This window comes from Tetrao urogallus, assembly GCF_951394365.1.
Source record: "Tetrao urogallus genome assembly, chromosome: 1".
Classification (NCBI taxonomy): domain Eukaryota; kingdom Metazoa; phylum Chordata; class Aves; order Galliformes; family Phasianidae; genus Tetrao; species Tetrao urogallus.
This window is the reverse complement of record NC_136813.1, coordinates 19,634,950-19,657,081: the sequence shown is the minus strand read 5'-3', so window position 1 is coordinate 19,657,081 and position 22,132 is coordinate 19,634,950.

The window sequence follows — 22,132 nt, the reverse complement described above, 5'->3', positions numbered from 1 at the left end:
TACAGAATTGTTTAGCAGCCCTGTGAAACTGCCCTCAATGACAAAACATGACAAGCTATTTTCAAAGGATATACAACATATATAAAGCATGTACAAATGCTAACAACTGGAACCAGAACTGTCTTGATCACTCTGACACTCTGTACAGTTGCACTACATATCTACTGCTTTTTTGCTATCACTCAAGGGAGTTGTGTTCTATTATTTGATCTAAGGTTCTGCAGAAGGTCTTTCATGGCCTGGCTACCTGCCATCTGAGGAAAGACTATCAAATATGGAAGTAACAAAACAGCCAGGACCTCCATTCTCAGCACACAAGATGAGAGGTAATGGCCTCACTGTGCCAGGAGAGGCTCATTTTGGATTTGGATTAGGAAAAATCTGCTCTCAGAAAGAGTGATAAGGCAGTGTCACAAGCTACCCAGGGAGGTGGTCGGGTCACCAAGCCTGGAGGTGTTCAAGAACTGTGTGGATGTGTCATGCAGGGACGTGGTTAGTGGGTTTGGAGGGGATGGTTGGTGGTCGGATTGGATGATCTTAGAGACCTTTTCCAACCTTCATGACTCTGTGATTCTGTGATCTACAGACTATATTTCCTCTGGTCTCTGTACAAGGTAACATTGCTGTTGTATACTTCACCTATAATTGATCACACACAAAAAAAGTTGTGAAGTTCATGTGAATTTCTGTATAATTTCAGTTCAGATACCCATTTAAATAATGTCTTGTTTTCTTTCTCCTCCCCTCCAGCAAATGTCACAGTCAGCAGAGCAGAGTTTCTGAAGGCTTTGTATTTCTCTGATAGCACAAAGCAATCCAAACAGTACCAATGGGCTGCAGCTTGGAAGCACTGCTGGGGAGGAAAATTAACGCAGCTGAATAAACATGGGTCAGCTTTGGCTGACACCTTGGGGTGAAATCTCTAGGTCAGTTAGACTGAAAACGACAGTAGGAAATGTGTCAGGCATGCAAGACCCAGCACTCCATGCTTCCCAGGCTCCAAAGAGATTTTTTGCAGTCCAAGCAAGCAGGGAATGCTTCTCTGCTGAGCCACTGGAGTAACTGACACTGGCAGGGGATGGATGAGTGCTGAAATCTACAGAGGAGGGTGAGACAGCCACCCTTGCTGGGGACAGGACAGTGGAGAAGAGGCAGAAATGAAGTGGAGCTGTTGCAGCAGCGATGAGTTATTGCAGCACTCATTTGTACAAAACAACCATGCACAGACAATAGAAAGAAATAGTCATATTTTGAAAAGGCTGGTTTAAAAAGACGCAATACATTTCCTGACTGACACCTCCGCAGTAAATGTGTATGAATTCCTTCTGACAGCATGCAGTTCAGAGAATTATGGGTTCTGTGTTTCCATAAGTTCTACTACTTGGATTTCCATAGGTTGGCTAATGGCTGTGAAATTCCCTCCCAGCTGTTAGCTGGAACATTGCATCCAGAATTTAAAAGCACTCTTGTGTTGACTGCTGTGTTAGAAAAAGAAAGAAGCTACATGGGCTAAACAGAGTATTATACCCCTGGATGCAGCCAAAGGGAAAGACTGTTCCATCTGCAAGGCTATGGCCCTAACTGAATAAATGCACAAAACGGCATCTGCAGCATAACCCAGCTTCAAGCACCAGAAAGAATCAGGTTCTAACTGCAGAGATATGATCAGCTGCCCATGCAACACCTTATTGTTTCTATTCATAAGTTCCCTCCTCTATCTTTGCCTTTTTTTTACTACACCATTTTCAGGCCAATGAGAAATTCCTCAGTTCCCAAATCACATTCAAGCTACTGTAACCCCTGGCTGCACTTGAAAGCAGCGGATTCTGATTTGGTTTTGCTCTATTATTTCAAGTTTCCTCCCTTGACCTCTTGAAAAGATACCATTCAAACCCTCTGAAAAGAAACTCTGACTTGCTAGTTGTATAAATTTTCAAACAAAAGGCATGAATAATTAGCTCACCCAATTCTGTGCACTAGCAGAACCCTTGTTAACAGACAGCAACCTTAGAAAGACGCTTTTTTCTTACCCAAAACAAAACCACAGTGCTCTGGTGCTGTAATGGTGAGAGAAAACTTGCACACTGTTGATCTACTGCAGTTTTATAGATGACCTAATGCTGTTAATTAACAGCTACCAGAGAGTTTGCTTGGTTTGTCTCTATGTCAGCAAGCACAATTAAATACAAACTTTTCTGTCATGAATCTAAACTATCTTTTAGGGGCTGATTCTGCATTTCATTTGCTATTGAGACAAACATCCCTGCACATACCTAGGGTAAAATAGCTGTGCAGCAAAACAGCATCCTCTGGGGTCATTGGGAGTTCACTCAGCACAGAAGAACGACTTGGTATTCTGTCTGTTAGTGATGGAAATATCTCACACTTAGGAATTTAAACCCACTGCACAAGGCGAAGCTGAAGCTCAGACAAAGATGATAATGGCTGCTTCATTGTTAGACAACTGCTTTTACAGTTCAACAAGTGAACATGAGCTCCAGACTATCGCTGCTCCAGATGGAGCCTGGCATAGACATTGTTCAGTTATCATGAAAGTCTGTATCCTGCTACTCAAAATGGCAGTACCCTGTTTAGTGGGCTGTGTGAACAGAAAGGGTAGAAAACAGCATCTCTCGATGTTTCTCTGGGGATATCATAGGGCAGTTTGCATCTTTATGATTCTCCCCAGCCAGATAACATCAAGAGAAACTGACACCATCCACAGGAGACATGGACTGGCTATTGTCAAATCACAGCCACAGTTTGGGGCTATGAAAGGCTTAAACAGCTTCATTTATAAGAATGTCCTCTCCCAGGGGAAATGAGAACAAAAGAAAGGAAAACCATCTCAGAGATCTTAGCTCATCTGGAAGGACACAGGCTTAGCACGGTGTCCTCAGAGTGTTGGAAGAATCACAGAATCACCAAGGTTGAAAAAGACCTTCAAGATCATCCAGTCCAACCATCCACCCATCACCAATAGTTCTCACTAAACCACGTCCCTCAACAAAGAATCCAAACGTTCCTTGAACACCTCCAGGCTCGGTGATTCCACCACCTCCCTGGGCAGCCCACTGCAATGCCTGAGCACTCTTTCAGAAAAGCAGTATTTCCTAATGTCCAGCCTAAATCTCCCCTGGCTCAGCTTGAAACCATTCCCTCTGGTCCTATCACCAGTTACACGAGAGAAGAGGCCGACCCCCAGCTCACTGCAACCTCCCTTCACGTAGTTATAGAGAGCAGTAAGGTCTCCCCTGAGCCTTCTCTTCTCCAGGCTGAACAATCCCAGCTCCTTCAGCTGCTCCTCATAAGCCCTGTGCTCCAGAACTATTTACAGTGCTATGACAGAGTGTTTGTGTGTGGGGAATCACCTAGGAGCTTTTTAGAGTTCTCCTGTGAGGATTTGCCTGTTCTGCCTTTATGGTCAAGGCAGTCTCTGGCTCCTGTGGACAATGTAGTCATCTTAAAGTAGACATTTGTAGAATCATAGAATCATAGAATTGCTCAGGTTGGAAAAGACCTTAAAGATCATCGAGTCCAACCACAAGACCTCAAGATGAGGCCTCACCAGTGCCTCAGTACACAAGGATGACTTCCCTAGTCCTGCTGACCACACCATTCCTGATACTTTTCTACTTAAATAACCCAGTAGAGATCCCTCTCATCTCAACAGTAAAGGAGAACGTTGACCAGCATTTGCAGTGACAGGTTGAGGTGTGAACTCCACCGCAATCAAGCCAATGTCATGCTGACTGTTTCCTCACAAACATGAGATGAAGTCCAGGGTCACTGGAGCCCCAGTCCAGCTGGTGACTATCGAGCAACTCCCATGATTCTATAACTGGGCCAAGGGCACAGCTGTAAAGGGGAATTCAATCAGAACACTACAGCTTGGTGAAAAAATATCGACTTCACATTCCCTTTTGTTTCTGGGTAGAAATTTGTTAGCACACTCATTTTTTTTTTGGAAGAAATGGTTTCAATGGATATTCACCTGGAAATTAAAATAAAAATATACTTGTGAAAACAAATGTATTTTGGGGGGGCTAAAGAACTTCTTTCCCTTTTGTCAGAAGTAGCAGATGAGGGAGTGTTACAGGCTTGCTCTGCCTGCACCAATGGGTGCAATCACCCTTATTTCTTCCATCAGTATGTTTCAGCCTTGTGCATAAAACGATGGATCTGCTAGCAGTGTGCTCTTGCAGCTTGGAAGGCCAACTGTATCCTGCACTGCATCAAAAGGGATGCAGGGAGGCCAGCAGGGAGAGGGAGGGGTTTATTCCCCTCTGTTCTGCCCTTGGTAGGCCCCATCTGGAGTACCATCCCCCTCCAGTACTGCATACTCCATCTGGGGGGATCCCCCCCCCCAGCAGAGGAGAGATGCAGAACTGTTGGAGGAGGTCCAGAGGAGGGCCATGAAGATGATCAGAGGGTTGGAGCACCTCTCCTGTGAAGAAGGGTTGAGGGAGTTGGTCTTGCTAAGCTTGGAGAAGGCTCTGGGGAGACCTTGCTGCAGCTTTCAGTACTTAAAGAGAGCTTAATAAGTAGGAGGGAGACCAACTTTCTTATACAGTCTAATAGTGATAGGACAAAGGGACATGGCTTTAAACTAGAAGAGGGAAATTTAGCTTACTTATTAGGAAGGAATTCTTTACACAAATGGTGGTGAGGCACTGGCACAGCCTCCCCAGAGAAGATGTGGATACCCCATTCCTGGAAGTGCTCAAGGCCAGGTTGGATGGGACCCTGGGCAGCCTGAGCTGGTGGGTCGCAACTCTCTCTGGGGGTTGGAACTAGATGATCTTTAAGGTCCTTTCCAGCAACAGCAGTTGTACAGTTCTATGATTTATGACCTAAGCAGGTGCTTACTAGAGGAACAGGATGGTCCTATCATTTTTTTCTTAGGCTACTCACTCAGCCATTTTCTCTAATGATATACTAGAAAAGGAGCTGTCTTACTGATGCCAGTTTGTAGCGTGGAGAACAAGTACTCACAATTGTATGGCATCCTGATCGTAATGGGAAGGCAAGCCCAAGTGATTCATGTCCTCATTTGTTCCCAGCATAAAGAAGTAGGAACTACTCATGAACTAGAGAGTCCCGAAGAACAAGGCAACCATTTGGAGAGTAACCTCATGCATGGAAGAGATCAGAAGCACCTTTTGCATAGGAGATGAGTGTCCTGCCAAGCTGCTTCTCTTTGAGGGTCACTGGAGAATCCTATCTAGAATCCCATTTTTTTGGCAAAATAGTGTTACAGCTCCCATCGCCTAGTCTTGCTTTGAGAGAAAGCCGTGGGAAACTGCCAGTCACTCTCCTGTTGCTCAGTTGTCCCTCTGATGTCACACCTGGGGAGTGGTTGCTCCTGGAGCTGCTCTGATGAGTTAATGAGTACTGAACTACTTACCTTTCTCAGGGTGTCAAAGTAGTGACAGCCAAAGACCTTGAGGAATACTTAGAGTTGATAGCTTTTGCAGGAAAGATTAGACTTGTGTCACTCTTACCTCAGGGAAAGAAAGATATGAAGCCATGCAGTCATTGCTGGTTATTTCCATGTGCCCTGCTGCCTCAATCTGCCTACTTTACGGTTTTCATTCCTTTTTAAGGTGTAACAGATGAAATGTGAAGTTCTGTTGGTGATATCATGGTATCTCAGTCCTGCTGCCACTTCCATCATGTCATGTAGGAGCTCCAAGGTTGTGTGAAGCGCAGAGTTAGTCTAACCTCTGAGTTAGTCTTCATTACCCTGAGCAAATTTGCTAGCAGCTATAGTACAGTGGACACCTCTTTATGCATTGGTGTGACATTCCTTGAGAACTGGAAGGAGGGATGCTTCCCTCTCCTGGAAGTGCTCAGTGCAGAACTGGAGGGCTGTATTACTGCTGCCACAGCTCTTTCTGCCCAGGGCCAGTACTTACCTCCCTGACACAAGCTCTTGTGGAATGGGAACATGGGGATACCAAGCCCAACAGATATGTTCTCCACCCTGTCCTCCCAGTCCTACCCTCTAAGGCTCTCTTGATCCCATTCATCCAACCTTCTCTGGCAGCTCTTAATTCCCCATTGTCCTTTTCCCACCCTCCCAGGGCTTGGCAGCCCTGAATACCCGCAGATGTGCAAAGAGGTCTCCTCTGTATCCTCCAGCAGCAGACTGCTGTTCTGCCCTCTGTCCCATCCCTCCTCCAAAGCACAAGATGGGCAAAACTGGGGAGCCCATGGGAAGACATGGCCTGGGAAGTCACACACATTATCTCTGGGAGCAGAGGGAGGAGATGTCCCTGCACCATGTTGAATGCCTCAGAGTGACTTCAGGCTTTTGCAGAAACTTCAGAGCTTTGCCAAGTTCAGGCCCTTCCAGTTTCCAACAGTCTTGGCAAAAACAGTGTCTGAAGCTCAGGAGACTGACGTGGACAGGAAAAAAAGAAAGTTGATGTAATTCTGCTCCTTGACCTCCTGCAGCAAGACTTGGAGAGAAGAAAGAAGAAGGTGTAAAGGAGAAGAGGAGGAGGTGGGGAATCGTTCAGCACTGTAATGAAGACTTTTAAAAATGTCTTACACCTTGTCGCTGAATTCAAAGCTGCTCCAGAAATGAACAGCACAGGAGAGTACAGGGTTGTTGTTCGAGACAGCCATGGGTGATAATGCCAGATTCCCTCACTGGTACATATTTTTCAGATGATCTTTTTTTCCCCCTTCTTTTGATGAAGTTCAAGAAATATGATTCGTAAGGCATAAATACATACTTCAGATATTGGGAGAAATGCTCCTTTTTGGAGAAATGCTCCTTCTTAGAGAAATGCAACTTCTTGGCTAAAGTTTTATGATAAATTTTGTTTTTTCTACTGTGGAGCTATAAGAAACTAATTTACAAAGATCCATATTTAAAACACCCTGGAATTCTCCTTCAGGTACAACAGCTTTTCCCAGACCCACAGAACAAATCCTGCTCCAGCTCCTGTGCTTCAGGCAGCCCAAGTTTTCATTCCACAGGAGCCAAGTGGGTACAGACAGACACACAGACGTGCAGCCACACCGCGTGCCTTTGATTCGGTGGCTGCTTGGCAGACACTGTCCCCAGCTCCCTGGAGAGCCCTTTTCTCTGCCCCAGTCTGCCCATGTGCAAGCAGCATCCTTAATAAGTCAGAGTGAGCAGAGAGAGGCTGAAGGCAGAATCTCACACTCCATGTTTCTCTCCTGTAGCATCAGCCCCTTGTAGTTCCTTTGAGCTTGGGGCAGCACTACCCACAGAGGCTGTCCCAGGGCTTCCTCTGGCCTGGGAATAAATGAAGCAGCACGAAGCGGAATATAATGATCTGAAAAAATATAAGCAGGCTTCTCAGAATAAATCTTTATGAATGTCAGAAGGTAGACTGGAAAATATTCGGGTGTGCTTCCATTGGAGGCTTCACGCACTGGAAGGACATCAGGCTCTCATCTTCTGATGTGAGCATGTGTCTCCCAGCTGTGTCCCCTTCTGGATTTCTCTGCCAGATCTCTCTAGCTTCCATCAGCCACTTTTCCACCCAAATGCTGGCACCCACTGGTCATGGCAGGGCTACGTGTCCCCCAGAAAATCCACAGGGAATCATCTCCCTCTTATGGTGCGATCCCGTACTACACAAACATGCTCATTTCCAAGCTCTCCAACCTGTGCTGTTCCAACTGGGCTCAGAAGTGACAGAGGTGGAAGCCCATCTGAGCTGCGGAGCAGACAAGGGGATAGGTGGAAAACACATGAACTGAATTGCCACAAACATGAAGAGACCCAGAATAAGTATGGGCTGGAAATTAGACAGTGGCATAACCACTAGCAGAGAAGACTGAGGGCAGGAAGAGGATGACAAAGTTGTTCAGTTTATGAGTGAAGAGGAGGTAACGGTTCATGGCTGTTGAAGACAGCCACGTAAGTAAGGCAGTAAGGCAGAGCTCCAGCCAGTCCTTTTCAGCTCACATCCAACAACATTCTTTTCCCTAAAGCTGTGCTCAGAGTGACTGTGGTCCCTCCTCAGGGCATCTCCTCACCCTGCAGAGTGATGCTGTGTGTGTGAGCAGAACAGGGCTGTTTGCCCATAGCAGAACAGGGCTGTTTGCCCATAGGCTAAATGAGCTATCCCTTTTTGAGAATTATAGAGCAGCACAGGTTGGAAGGGATCTTGAAAGATCATCAGGTCGAAGTCTTGGGGAAAAAGGATCCTCAGTGAGATTATGGAGCATCCTGTGCAACTGCACACTGCACGCTGCACACTCCAATACTGGAGATCCTGCCACAACCCTGGGGAGGTTGTTCCAGTGATTGATTGTTCTCAGTGTAGAAAATTTCTTTTGCTCTTCACAGTTTACGATTTTCATAAACTTCACAAATGCTTGAGCAGTCACCCCGAAGCTAGGCTCTGTGGAGTTAACATCAGCAGCATACAAAATGGAGGGGAGCACAGTGCTCTGATGCAGCCCTGGGGCTGTGCGCATTGGAGCACATCCCCTGTGCAGCTCATGCAGATGCACTCCCAGCTGCCCTCTCCAACAGCACCAGCAGCAGCTCTGCTAATAGGACAGCTAATTAGATGTGTTAACAGAATGCCCTTGTCCTGTGAATGGGGGCTGGGAGTTAATGCTTCGTTCCCCTTGCACCGTCCTCATCAGATAAATGTTGTCCCTGGATTAAATCACCTCGAGCCACACTTCCTATCAGGATATCCCAGTATAGCTAAGGCCTTTCGTTTACGAGTTTTCCCTGAATATCTCCCTTCTAAAAAAAAAAAAATTTAAACTGTGTTTCTTATGTAATTACATGACTTCATGGGTGAAATCTTTAGGAAAAACAGTGTAGCTCCTGACTTCCCAGTAACACAGGGGATGGTGGGTTATAAACAAATCACTTTGGAACTGCTCACCTGTCTTCCCTCTAGTGCTTCCAGGAGAAATTGCATATGATTAGTGGTGTTGTGATGGCTGGTGTGCAAGCCCCGTGCCAGCCATACAGCTTTTTGTGTCAAATCCCTGATCTCTCAGGCACATTAATCACAACAAAAACAAGGCAGAAACTGTCAGATAGCTATTTGTAAGCCCTGGACCCCCATTTGCAAGGAGTTCCCAGGGCTCCCAGCTCAAGAAAACAGCTCAACACAGCGTGTTTTCCCCAGGACAAAGGCCCCTTTCCACACACTGTTTGCTGCCTGCCCTGTGGGTGACATTTAAACTGGATCTCCTGGCCTCTCACCTATGTGGCTGAACAAGGTACAGCTCTGATCACATTCAGGTTATAAGAAAAATGGGTGGAAAGAAAGACTGAGAAGTTATTTGCTATTCTGGAATAATGATCCCTGAGTAATGCTGTAAAGAAATATGATGGTTGGAAATAAACCACAGAGATGTTATGGAATTGGATTGATTGTCGTGGTACAGCTCATTGGGGGCACTTTGCAAGCAGAGGTGGCCATGTCTTACTGAAAGTATCATTTAACATGGAAAATGTAGAAAGAAAAGCGGAAGAGTAAGAAGAACGCTTACTTCTAGGGAAGGCAGTGATGGAAAGGGAGGGAGAGGAGGAATATTTGTAAAGAGATCTGTGAAGATCACCGCACACTTTGCTCCAGCTCAGTATTCTGCCCACGCACCTTTTCCACTCGAGGTCCCACTGAGAAGGAACATTTGGGCCTTGGCAATTTCTTTGTGGGGAAGACTCCTCCAAAATGGGCTGCGGTGGCTGAAAAGCAGCTCACAGCAAATTGTGGTTTGTGTGCTGGCAGCTGCCTCGCCCCAGCCAGGGCTGCCCCAGTCAGGTGGCTTGGTTCTGTTCACCTACCGGATGACATTTAATTTGAGATAAATTGCAAACGTTACAACCGAATGAACAGTTTGAAATTCATAGAGTCATAAATTGCAAGGCCATAGGGGGCTATTACCATCATCTTATCTGACCTCCTGTATAGCACAGCCATAAACTCACAGCCAGTGATCCCTGCATCCATCCTCGCAATTTGTGGCTGAGTGGGAAAGACACTCCATCTTGATAAAAGCCCCACTGTGACGGAGAACTCATGGATGAGATCTCCTAAAAGCTAATTACCCACTCAAAATTCATACCTTGCTCTCACTTGGTGGTTGCTCCTTTCCTCGCTGTCCTTTAGTTACATTACTCACAGAGCTCCCTTGCAAAAAGCAGGCCGAGTGTTGCATTGTTGGTGGCTGCGTGGCACAGGGATCATTTGCTGTTTGTTGAACAGTCATGGATAGTCCTGAGCAAACATCTCAGATGGGATCGTAGAATCATCTACGAGTTTTGGAAATGCTGAAATATTCATTCTATTCTTCATGTACGGTTTGATAGAAATGATTTGCTGAGCCTTCATCTGAAAGGAGATGCTGCAGTAGTGGGAAAAGAAAGAGAGGGAAGTAAAAAAAAAAAAAAAAAAAAAAGAATTGATCTGGGGATAATTGAGGAGAAAACTGCAGGCAGTCTGTGAAGATGCATCAGGAAATGTGGCCTGAGAAAGAAAAAAAGTCACGTTTTTGAAAATGTGAGTGCTCTGGGAACAGTGGCACTGGGAAAGACGGGGGTTGAAATGGAGGCACCAGGCAGAGGCAAGCATCTGTGGGCTGCAGGACTGAGGAAGAGAGCAAGGAAGAAGCTTCCAGCTGCAGCGCTCCAAGCAACATGGCAAAGGAGGCTGAGAACTGGCACAGGCTGCCCAGAGGCTGTGGGCTCTCCTCCTTGGGGACCGCCCGAAGCTGCCCAGATGTGGCCCTGGGCAACCTGCTGTGGTGCCCCTGCTGAGCAGGGCCGGGCCAGATGGCCTCCAGAGCTGCCTTCCACCTCAGCCATCCTGTGACTGATTCAGTGCATATGCAGCCAGGCACCATGGAGCAGCAGCACTGACACAGGTCGCTGCAGCATTAAAACAGGCCATTACAGGACCGGTGAGTTTCTTTACATCCACACCAGCACAAAATCCAACCTTCCATTCCCATGGCAACCCCAGCCCGGCTGCAGCCTCGGTGCAGCGAGATGGAGGCATTCGAGTAACGGCAGAGCGGTAATCCCTGAGCCTTGGTGTGCGAGAGGCAGTGAGTTCAGGTTGCTGGGGGAACCACAACTTTTTAATCATCCTGCATTAATGGTTTTATTGCACTGAATATTTATAGTGATTGGTGTATTCAGATGTGTTAGGAGAGAGATTTGCCACCTCCCTGGGCACCTCTGTGCAGGGCTGGGAGGCAACAGAAGGCGCAGAATAGCTGCAACGTGGAGGGGTGAAACAGCAAACAGAAATGCTCTGTGAACAGAAGCGTGTGAAGTGTCCAAAGAAGAACATTCACAGCAGTGGCAGATCAGTGCTTGACACAACACTGAGTATTCTGGTGGATTTTGATTGAAGAGGCAGCTGTGAAAAGCATTAGGAGAGTGTTTTATGCAAACGGAAACTACAAACATTTCAACAACTAAAAAGAATGACAACCAAAGGGGAAAAGATTACTCAACGAGCTGTTTTCTGTAGGGCTGTGGAATAAATGCAACACAGACCAGAAGCCTTCTGCCTCCCAGGGCCTTTGTGGAAGCTCGTCATTCCCCTCTTGCCTGTACAACTCTGCTCAAAAACCTATTTGGAAAGCTTTAGGAAAACACATTAATCCTATTCTGTATTTGAATCAGCTGAGAAGAATGTACTTACCAAAACATTTGGGACATCATAAAAAAATGACCCAGAGAAGCACTTGGAGGTTGTCCTGGGCTCAGAGTTCACACTAGTTCCTTTGGGTTTAACTGCTGACTTTCATCATCCTTCCCCCTCAACAAACACAGTTCAAATTGCACACATTTTACCCCTTCTCTGGGATACATCTGGGCTTCTTCTTGAGCCTCTGGGCTCCTGCAGCCTCTGGGCTGGAGAAGGTGGGACCAGTGGGGCCAGGTTTATCCTCCCTGGGTACTGCAGAGGCTCAAGCACGGTGCTGCTGGTGACCAGTGTCCCACATGGGGTGAGGGATGGGGACAGCCTCACTGAGTCATATAGATGAAGTTGTTGCATAGGAAAGTCCCTTCTGGAAGCAGCAGGAAAAACAGAGTGGTCAGCTCTGCCACACGCTCTGGAAAATCTTCCAGTGCTCTAGCCATGGTGACCACAGCCAAATGGAATGTCCAGCTGAGCCTTGGCTGAAGCTTTAATGTCACCGTTTCCTCAGTACAATTCCTGCCACTGGCTTTTGGGTCTTTGAGAGGGCTGTGGACGCCCAGGATCCTTGTGAGGGTCTGAGAAGAGCCAGGTCATTCACTCCATTAAAATATCACTTGGGTGTAAAGTAAGAAGCAGCCAATGCTGGAAAACCCCAAGCAGCCAGAGCTAAGGAGAATGTCACAGAGAGAGTTCTGCTGGGCTGTGGCCTGGGAGAGGGACATGGCTGAGGGTCAAGAGACGTCTGGGCTAGAGGGGCTTTTTCTGGGTCATACAATCATAGAATCACAGTTGGAAAAGACCTCCAAGATCTCCCAGTCCAACCATTCACCTACCACCACAATTTTCCCACTAAACTATGTCCCTTAGTAGAACATTCAAATGCTTCCTGAACACCTCCAGGGTTGGTGACACCACCACCTCCCTGGGCAGCCCTATATCCCCATGTGTCTCCTCACATTCTGGAGAATCTCCTCCTTGCAGCACACGTCTGTGGGTCTTGGCACCACCTCACCACTCCATGCCCACTTGCCCAGGCTTTTGGCCAAGAAGCAGTGTTTTGGCACCTGCAATGAGGTACAGCTCATGATGGAAACTCAAATAAGGTGCAGCTCAACTCATAGGTACAACAGGGCTCCTTCCTTACAGAATCACAGAATTACTGAGGTTGGAGAGACAAGAAGATCATCTAGTCCAACCATCAACCCACAGCTGTGACTGCTCTAGACCACATCCCTCAGTGCAACATCTGTGCATTTCTTAAACACCTCTAAGGATGGTGACTCCACCGCCTCCCTGGACAGCCTGCTCCAATGCCCAACTACACTTACTGTGTACGAAGTCCAGAAATGCTCTTGTCTCCCAGCACCTCCCATTTGTGGAGGCCACACTGAACACTGGGTTTCAGGCAGCACATTCCAGCACTGGTAGCAGTGATGCTGGGCTGAGCTTTCCCTTCGCTGGTGATGGCGAGGAAAGAGCAGCAACAGCCGAGTGAGCGCAGACCGTGCAGGGTGTCCCTGGTGCCAGGAGGAACCAAGACCCACAAGTGACAGTGCACCCACATAGGGCAGCAGGGATCTGTGCCCACCGGCTCTTCTCCCCAGACTGCCCTGCACACCAGCGGCAGTCACACCTTATTTGAAAGTCCTTTGCACAGCCACTGTCAATGCCGCGGTACTGCGCTTTCAGTGCCCATTTTCTCTGCGTGCAGCCAGTAATTTCTAAAGCACACAAAGTATTTTTAGAGCTCACTTTGAAGAGCTTCAGGTCTGCAATTGTGTGACTCAGCTGCCAATGCTATTTATTTTGGGTTTACACTCAAACTGAGCAATTACAGCCCTGAGCAGCTGTTTAGGTACCGTATTTCTTTGTCATGCTGCTGTACCGTTTGCATGCGGCATTGTCTGCTTTGTGCTCCCAGTTATTTGTCTAAAGGTTTCCAAAGCACATCCAGAATAAAGCCGTGGGCTATCACCTCTCTTTCTTCTGGCTGCGTGCAACCAGGCTTCCTGCGCCCTTTGCAGCACATCCTCATTCCGTGATGATACACCACTCTCTCCCAGGAGTGCTCCACATGATGACAGCTTGCAAAGTGCTGCTGCAGGATTTGGGTCACGGCTGGAGCATAACGTGGTATTTTCTCTTTAACGAAAGTCTCTCGCACAGCTTTTTCCTTTCAGAGGAAGAAATTTCTGCCTCTCGCTGAGCCATTTGTACGGGTTTAATGATGCTCAAGACATTCATCATGGGGAAGGGTTCTGCCTGAGCTCCTTGTTTACTTCAAGTCCATTTATTTCTAACATCCTTTCCTCCAGTTCTTGAATCCTTCACCTGCATGAACAGTACCCTTAGATCATCTTTATTGAATACAGTTAAGTGTAGCTCATGGGGTTATTGAATTACAGGCATGAACTTACCAAAATGAGATAAATCACTACCATGTTAGCCTCTCTCTATTAAACGCATTTCACCCTGAGGCACTTTTCCATAGAACAGATACCATATATCAAGCATTTGAATACCCAAAGTAGCTAATGTGGCTTCTTCCTGGGAGACAGCATGCAGCAGGGGCACAGAGCTGCCTCTGAAGGAAGCCTAAAATATTCATCATAAGTAACAACCCCTGTGCAAGGCTCGAGCGTAAGGACTTGGGATGGGTTTTGAGACACATTTGTTCACTTTAGACTTTCTCTCAGGTGGAGCAGTATTGAATGAAGAGGGCTTGCAATGGAGCTGGGCTCTTGTGTTAAATGAGTGAACTGGGTCCACCTGCTTCCCAGGAACAAGACTGGGGGCTGCCTTGACCTCAGGCCCCAAGTCCCTGCTGACGTTCAGCAGTATCTCCCCAGAATGGTCACCGTTTTACAACCACAGTTCTGGAGGACCTTGGCTGCACCCATTGGGGGTCTTCTCCAGTGTCCCATGCTCGTGCCCTCAAAGGTGGTGAGGAGATGAGATGGCAGGGTGACAAAAGAAGACTCCAAACAGAGCACTCTGTCATGAGGAAAACCCACCCTCTCTTCCCCCCCATCTCTGTAGTGCATCTCAAGGTCCTACACATCACAAAGCCTGATGATGAGCAACCAGAATCACAGAATGGCCAGGGTTGGAAGAGACCTCAAGAGTCATGAATCTCCAACGCCCCTGTCACAGGCAGGGCCAACAACCTCCTCATTTAATACCAGACCAGGCTGCCCAGGGCCCCATCCAACCTGGCCTTGAACACCTCCAGGGATGGGGCATCCACAACCTCTCTGGGCAGCCTGTTCCAGCACCTCACCACTCTCTCTGTAAAGAACTTCCCCCTGACATCCAACCTAAATCTTCCCTCCCTCAACTTAAAACCATTTCCCTTTGTCCTGCTGTTATCAACCCTTTCAAAGAGTTGATTCTCCTCCTGTTTGTAGGCTCCCTTCAGGTACTTGAAAGGCTGCAATTAGGGCACCCTGCAGCCTTCTTTTCTCCCTCTTTTTCTCCCCATGCCCTGCAGCCTAGGCCAGCCCATATGATGGCCAGGGACAGCCTCCACCAGCACCACACTTACAACAGGGAGGGGTTTGACTCCAGATCGCCTGCAGACCAGCAGCTTGCCTTTTCCCCTGGTTATTTCTTGTTCTTGCATCCCTATTAACTTTTCTTATCACAGTTTCACCTTTGGTATTTTCACAGTTGACATCATTTCAACATATTTCCTTTCCTGCCTTGTGGTTTGATAACCCTCATTTTTTTGTGTGTGCGTTTTTCTTTTCCTATCATATCATCCTGTTTGAATTCAAACCCCGAGAGGTTCTGGTGACCGAGAGGTTCCAGTTAGGGGATCCTGATTCCACACCTGTAAGTTGTCAATGCTGTAAATCCAGCGCACTTGCCCAGCTGAGCTTCAGCCTGAGGTCTGTGAAGTAAAGGCAAAAATTCTATCCCTGGGGCCATGCAGAACCTCTCTTGTAGGTGCTGATCCTCTGCAGACAGCTACGAAACCCCAAATCACGCACCCTTTTGTGCACTTCTGTTCATTCACGGAATTATGAAAACTATCAGCTGCCTTTCACATTGTACCTGCAATCATACAAAAGGAATGATGCTTTCGGATTGTTCTTCAGCCTGCTGAAAAACTGCTCTTATTTCTTATCATTATTAGCAGACATAAAGTTTGACCTATTTTCAGCTGAAAAGATTCACTCAGGTACAAAGATGGAAAGAAAAAGCAACTTCCCACATCACTGAGTCCACCCACCTGCCAAAGCAGGTTCCCTATAGTAAACTGCACAGGTAGGTATCCAGAAGGGTCTTGAATATCTCCATAGCATGAGACTCCACAACCTCTCTGGGCAGCCTGTTCCAGTGCTCCGTTACCCATACCATAAAGAATTTTGTCCGCATGTTAGTATGGAATTTCCTATGTTCAAGTTATAGGCCATTGCTCCTTGTTCTATCGCTATGCATCACTGAGAAGAGCCTGGCCTCATCCATTTGCCTCCAACTCCCTTTAGATATTAATAAACATTAATCAGATCTCCCCTCAGTCTTCTCTTCTCCAGGCTGAACAAGCCCAACTTACTCAGCCCTTCCTCATAGGGGAGATGCTCCAGGACTTTTTATCATCTTTGTGGCCCTTCGTTGGACTCCTTCTAGGATATTCCCTGGCTTTTTTGAACTGGGGAGCCCAGAACTGGATTCAGTATTCTAAGTGTGGCCTCACCAGGACAGAGTAGAGAGAAATCCCTCAACTTGCTGACCACTCTCTTTTTAATGCACCCTAGGTTACCAATGGCCACAGCGGCACAGTGCTGGCCACGGCCAACCTCTTGTCCACCAGGACACCCAGGTCCTTCTCTGCAGAGCTCCTCTCCAGCAGATCATACCCTAACCTGTACTGGTTCATACAGCTACTCCTCCCTAGACACAAGACACTACACTGGGCTCTTGTTAAACTTCAGGTTCCTCCCTGCCCAACTCTCCAGACTGCCCAGGTCTTGTTCAATAGCAGTACAACCTTCTGGTATGTCAGCCATTCCTCCCAGCTTCGTATAATCAGCAAACTTCTTGAATGTGGGCTCTGTCCCTTCATCCAGGTTGCTGATGAAGATGTTGAACAAGACCAGACCCAGCACTGACAGGGAACATAGCAAGTTATAGGCCTCCAACTAGACTCTCCACTGCAGATTACAACCCTCTGTTTTGCTTGTGCCCATGTCCCACTCAGGACTCTCAGCAGAGAGAGAGCCCCACCACTGGTGTTTCGTTCCCAAGAGGGACACAGCACTGGGATGGGGGGATGCCCACAGACACACACACACTGGGGAGCTGGTGTTAGTGATACCAAATGCTGCGACTCCAAGAGCGGGCATCCCATCATGTCTCCTTGAGACCCTGCCTGGGCAACCTTGCTGTCTGACTTCAAGCACCCATTCTCACAAGTGAGCACAGCACTTGCTGTCCCTGCTCTGTTCAGATTTTCTGTCAGGGACTTCCTCTCTGTCCCCAGAAGATTGGACCTGTGGTAGCAGGTCGTGTGGCACTTTGAATTGCTCCCACACAGCTCCTGCACCTGTGGGCTGAGCTGCACACAAGAGTGTGCAGCCCAACAGCCCAACAGCCCCGCTCCACCTGCAGCCTTTCTGTGACCCAGTGTGAAGTGCCACTGTCCACTGAGCATGGTGGCCACTGACAGCCCCCTCCTCTGTGCCCACAGAGCTGAGGATTGATGAGATCACAGAATATCTGAGTTGGAAGGGACTCCAAAAGATCATCTGCTCCAACCCCTTGCAGTGAGCAGGGCACACTTACAGCTGGATCAGGTGCTCAGAGCCCTGTCCAGCCTGATCTTGAGTGCCTCCAGGGACAGGGCATCCATCACCTCTTTGGGCAACCTGTGTCAGTGCCTCACCACCCTCACTGAACAACTTCTTCCTTATATCCAGTCTAAATCTCCTCTCTTTTAGTTTGAAACCATTTCCTCTTTTTATGCCATCACAGACTGCTAAAGTTTGTCCCCTTCTTTCTTACAGCCCCCCTTCATATACTGAAAGGCCGCCCTCAGGTCTCCCCACAGCCTTCTCTTCTCCAGGCTGAACAGCCCCAGCTGTCTCAGCCTGTCCTCACAGCTGTTCCATCCCTTGGGTCATTTTTATAACCCCCCTCTCAACACATTCCAACAGCTCCGTGACTCTCCTGAGGACTCCACATCTGGATGCAGTACTGCAGGTGAGGCCTCACCAGCACAGAGCAGAGGGGAGGATCACTTACTCACCCTGCTGGCCACACAGCTTTGGATGCAGCCCAGGATACAGTTGGTTTTCTGGGCTGAGAAGGCACATTGCTGGCTCATGTCCAACCAGTACCACCACCACCATCCACCAGTACCACCAAGCCCTTTCAGCAGGGCTGTGCTCCATCCTTCCATCCTCCAGCTTGTACTGATAGCAGGGATTGCCATGACACTGGTGCAAGACCCTGCACTTGGACTCGTTGAACCTCATGACACCTGACCCATGACTCAACATGAGCCAGCAGTGCGCTCTGGCAGCTCGAAAGGCAAATGGGATCCTGGGCTCCATCAGGAGAGGGGTGGTCAGCAGGGACAGGGAAGTGATTGTCCCTCTCTACTCGGCTCTTGTGAGGCCCCATCTGGAGTACTGTGTCCAGGTGTGGAGCCCTCAGTACAAGAAAGACATGGAGATTTTGGAAAGGGTCCAGAGGAGGGCGACTAAGATGATCAGGGGGCTAGAGCACCTCCCCTATGAGGACAGGCTGAGGGAGTTGGGCTTGTTCAGCCTGGAGAAGAGAAGGCTGCGGGGCGACCTCATTGCAGCCTATCAATACCTGAAGGGAACCTACACCCAGGAGGGGAGTAAACTCTTCATAAGGGCTGACAATAGCAGGACTAGGGGAAATGGATCCAAGTTGAAGGAGGGAAGATTTAGGTTGGATGTTAGGGGGAAGTTCTTTACGAGGAGAGTGGTTAGGCCCTGGAACGGGCTGCCCAGGGAGGTTGTGGATGCCCCGTCCTTGGACGTGTTCAAGGCCAGGTTGGACGGGGTCCTGGGCAACCTGATCTAAATGTGTATGTTTGGTGGCCCTGCTAGGCAGGGGGGTTGGAACTACATGATCCTTGAGGTCCCTTCCAACCCGGGTGATTCTGTGATTCTGTGATTCTGTGTGATTCTGTGACCCAGCAGCTGCTCATCATCCCAGGCTCTGGACACATCACCAGCCTGGTGACACAGGACATTCAGGCTGCTCTTCAAATGTCACCAGCTCGCTCAGCTGAGCAATGAGGGGGATGTTTAACAACAGCTGGTTTTGTCCTGTATGCAAATGTAATACATGGATATCACACATACCTGCACTGCTAAAGGAGGTAGGACACAAGGGGAGCTTCTAAGGGAATTTCTAAGCTTCCAGGCTGCATTAGCAACCCCTCTCACCTTGTCCAGATCTTCTGGAGAAGACACAGGACAGAACACCAGGGGAAAGCCCAGTCACATACAAACTGCCTTTACAGAGGTGAGCATGCCTCAGCCCACACAGTGCCGAGGTGACTGTGCTGGCACCCAGACATAGAAGTTACCTAAGGAGGCTTTCCCCAGGATGTGCTGGATGTGTGAGCAGTGTGACAGATCTGCAGGAGCATGTGGCCAAAACACAGGTGGTGTGGCCTCACCACATCCCTAGGTGTGGAAGCAAACTTTTCAAGAAAGCATATACATGTTCCATTGTTGTGGAGGCAGGGAATGATGCACCAATGCATTCTGTGCTGCATTCACCCCTCCTCCACCTCATGCAGCCCAGTGCGTGTGCAACCCCTAAGCAGGGTCTGAAATGTAAAAGGCTAATTAGGCTCCATGTGGGAGCCAAGGAAAGACTTTGACCATGGAAAGCTGAAAAGTATTGCTTGGTACTTTGTGATCTGGGAGCTTTTGGAGCAGTGGTGGAGCTTATCCATGTTCACATCCTAGGTGAGAGCTGGTGTGCTGCCCCAGGGCAACAGCCTCACTGACACCAGTGCCAAGTTCCACAGCACAGAACCCTCTTAATGGCTTGGGGCAGCTTGTTGAAGTCAGCCAAAATACAGATTGCTTTAAGTCCTTGTGAAGAACTTATCAAGTGAGCCTTGGTGGAAGAAGCAGCTGCATTTTTTTTGCTTTCAGAGGATAAGCACCTGCTGTCTGCCTCCATGCTGCTCGAGCAGTTTGTACATCCTGTCATTCAGATGCCTGCCATGTTCACAAAGCATTCTTTATCCATAGCTGTGACAAGAAATTATGCTGAACCAAGCTCATCCATCTTGGTCTCAGGGAATATTGGCTATTAAACTGTCTCAGAAGCAGCTTCCTGAAGCTCTGTTGCTATTCAGCCTCAAGGAAGATGCTGAGATGGTTATGCTGCCTGACAAAAGGACAACTCCATTCAGAGGTGTAACTAAAAGAGCAAGCAGGGAGCACCACATTAGTCAGTCCTTCCACAAAAAATGTGCTCAACTTACAATAGCAGCAACATTTTGTCCAAATGGCAGGTCTGCAACTTCACAGTTGGCTCCAAGAAACAATCTGTGACCTCCCCTTTTGAAAGGCAATAGCCAATCGAAGCTCCTCCTCCCCAATTATCCCAATTATACCAGTTGGTGGCAGTCAAACTGCCTAACAGTGCCCATAAAATCACCAGCAGCCACCACTCATGAAAGGTCAAGCCTTTCAGCAGAGCCAGGACGGGCCTGGGGAGAGGCAGAAGAAGTGGCTCATTATTTAGGGAACAATTTCAGAAAGGAATCAGTGGACTTTGGGAACAGCACAGGTAATTTCTTCTCATAAAACCTTCGTGTGCAACTGACTCCAAGCCCTCACTCTCATTGCCACTTACACTCGGGTGTGAGCTGGCAGGAGACAAACAGCAAGGTGAAAAAAAGAAGAGTTTTCAAGATCCCTTCTGATAGATCTTCAGGTGGTTCGACATGCTCCACTCATGCTCTGTTGTTGTCTTCTCGCTTCAGATGGCGATGGAGTTCCCTTTGCACTGCTTCCTATCAAACACCACGCTAAGGGGCAGTGAAGTCTCACAGAATCACCTTGCTCTGTGTTTTGCTCTGTGCAAAGCTATGAGGTCGCTCACGGCCCTCAGCACAAGAATGCGAAGGCACTTGCTCTTTCTTGTTCTGTCAGAGTATTACGTCAGGTGCTATGAAGAGAAAGGGAAGTGGCGTTTGCACCTACTGCTCCTGCCACTTCCACATGAATCTTCCCAGCTCACAGCAGGCTCAACTCAACCACGCATCCCAGAAAGGAAAAAGCAAACTGAAGGAAAACCCAACCTGAGCTCTGGCTGCCACCCAGCAGCACACTGCCCTGGCAGCTCTGTGAGCTCACCAAGCATTTTTCAATTCCTATACAACACCACAGAAAAGCAAAGGGCAGAAAGGGTCTCATTTCCTTCTGCTGCTGCTCCTCCCACCTCCATTAACACTGAAACCTTCTTCAAAAAGGGTCTTTGCAAAAAAATGTTTTCTATTTCTTTTAGAGAGATGCATCCTTAGCATGTATAATAAATTCTGACCACAGTAAGCTCTGTTTTACAAAGGCTTGGCTTGCTGCGAGTGCCAAGGCGAATCAAAGTGCAAAAGCGTACTTAGCCTAATGATTGAGTTAAACCTGTAGCCCCACTTTCAGCATAAGCCTACCCTAGGAAAATAATTTATTCTTTAATCAGAGAAACAAAGACTGGCTCCCAGGCTCCAGGTGTTTGAAATATGCTCAGATCGGCCCAGAGAATTGTTGATGAAAAATGAAAAGCTCTGAACTTCTTGAGTCTCACAACAAATGCTCAGCTGTGCAACGAGAGCTGCAACTCGCACGCCAGCTGCCACCGCCTCGCTGCTCTCACCAGTCTGCAACTGCTCTATTAAAATGTTCTCAAAGATGCTTTCTTCTTCCTTACCTTCCCTTAGCCTCACATTAAAAGCTCCCCAAAGCCAAATCCGGACAGAATGAATTTATGCTTTTGTTTTTGAATAAGTTCAGGATAGTAATTTCCTGCCTTTCCTACAGTCTTCCTTAAGACAGCATTAAGAACTAAGAAATTTATTTGGTGCAGAAGATAATTTTATAACTGTCACCTACACAACAAAATTAGCCTTAGCAACAGTAGCAATGCACCCTTTCTTGAAGGCAGAGGTCACACCAAGTACTGACAACCTTCTATTCCCACTGTTCTGGATAAAGAAATCCCAAATTCATCCTCAGAAGGAGGTGACACTCAGACATCAGAACAAGTCTGATACAGAAATGTGACTGCCCTGTAGGACTGCAGTTTGTTGAAGCAACCTGTGATACGTTTACAAGAATGGAGCAGAATGAAAGAAATGACTGCAAACGGAGGAGCAGACAGCTTATAACTACATGTAGGGCATAATTTAGTTTCACTATTATCAGATGATAAGCTGTGCCTGCATCTCCAAATAACCTTTT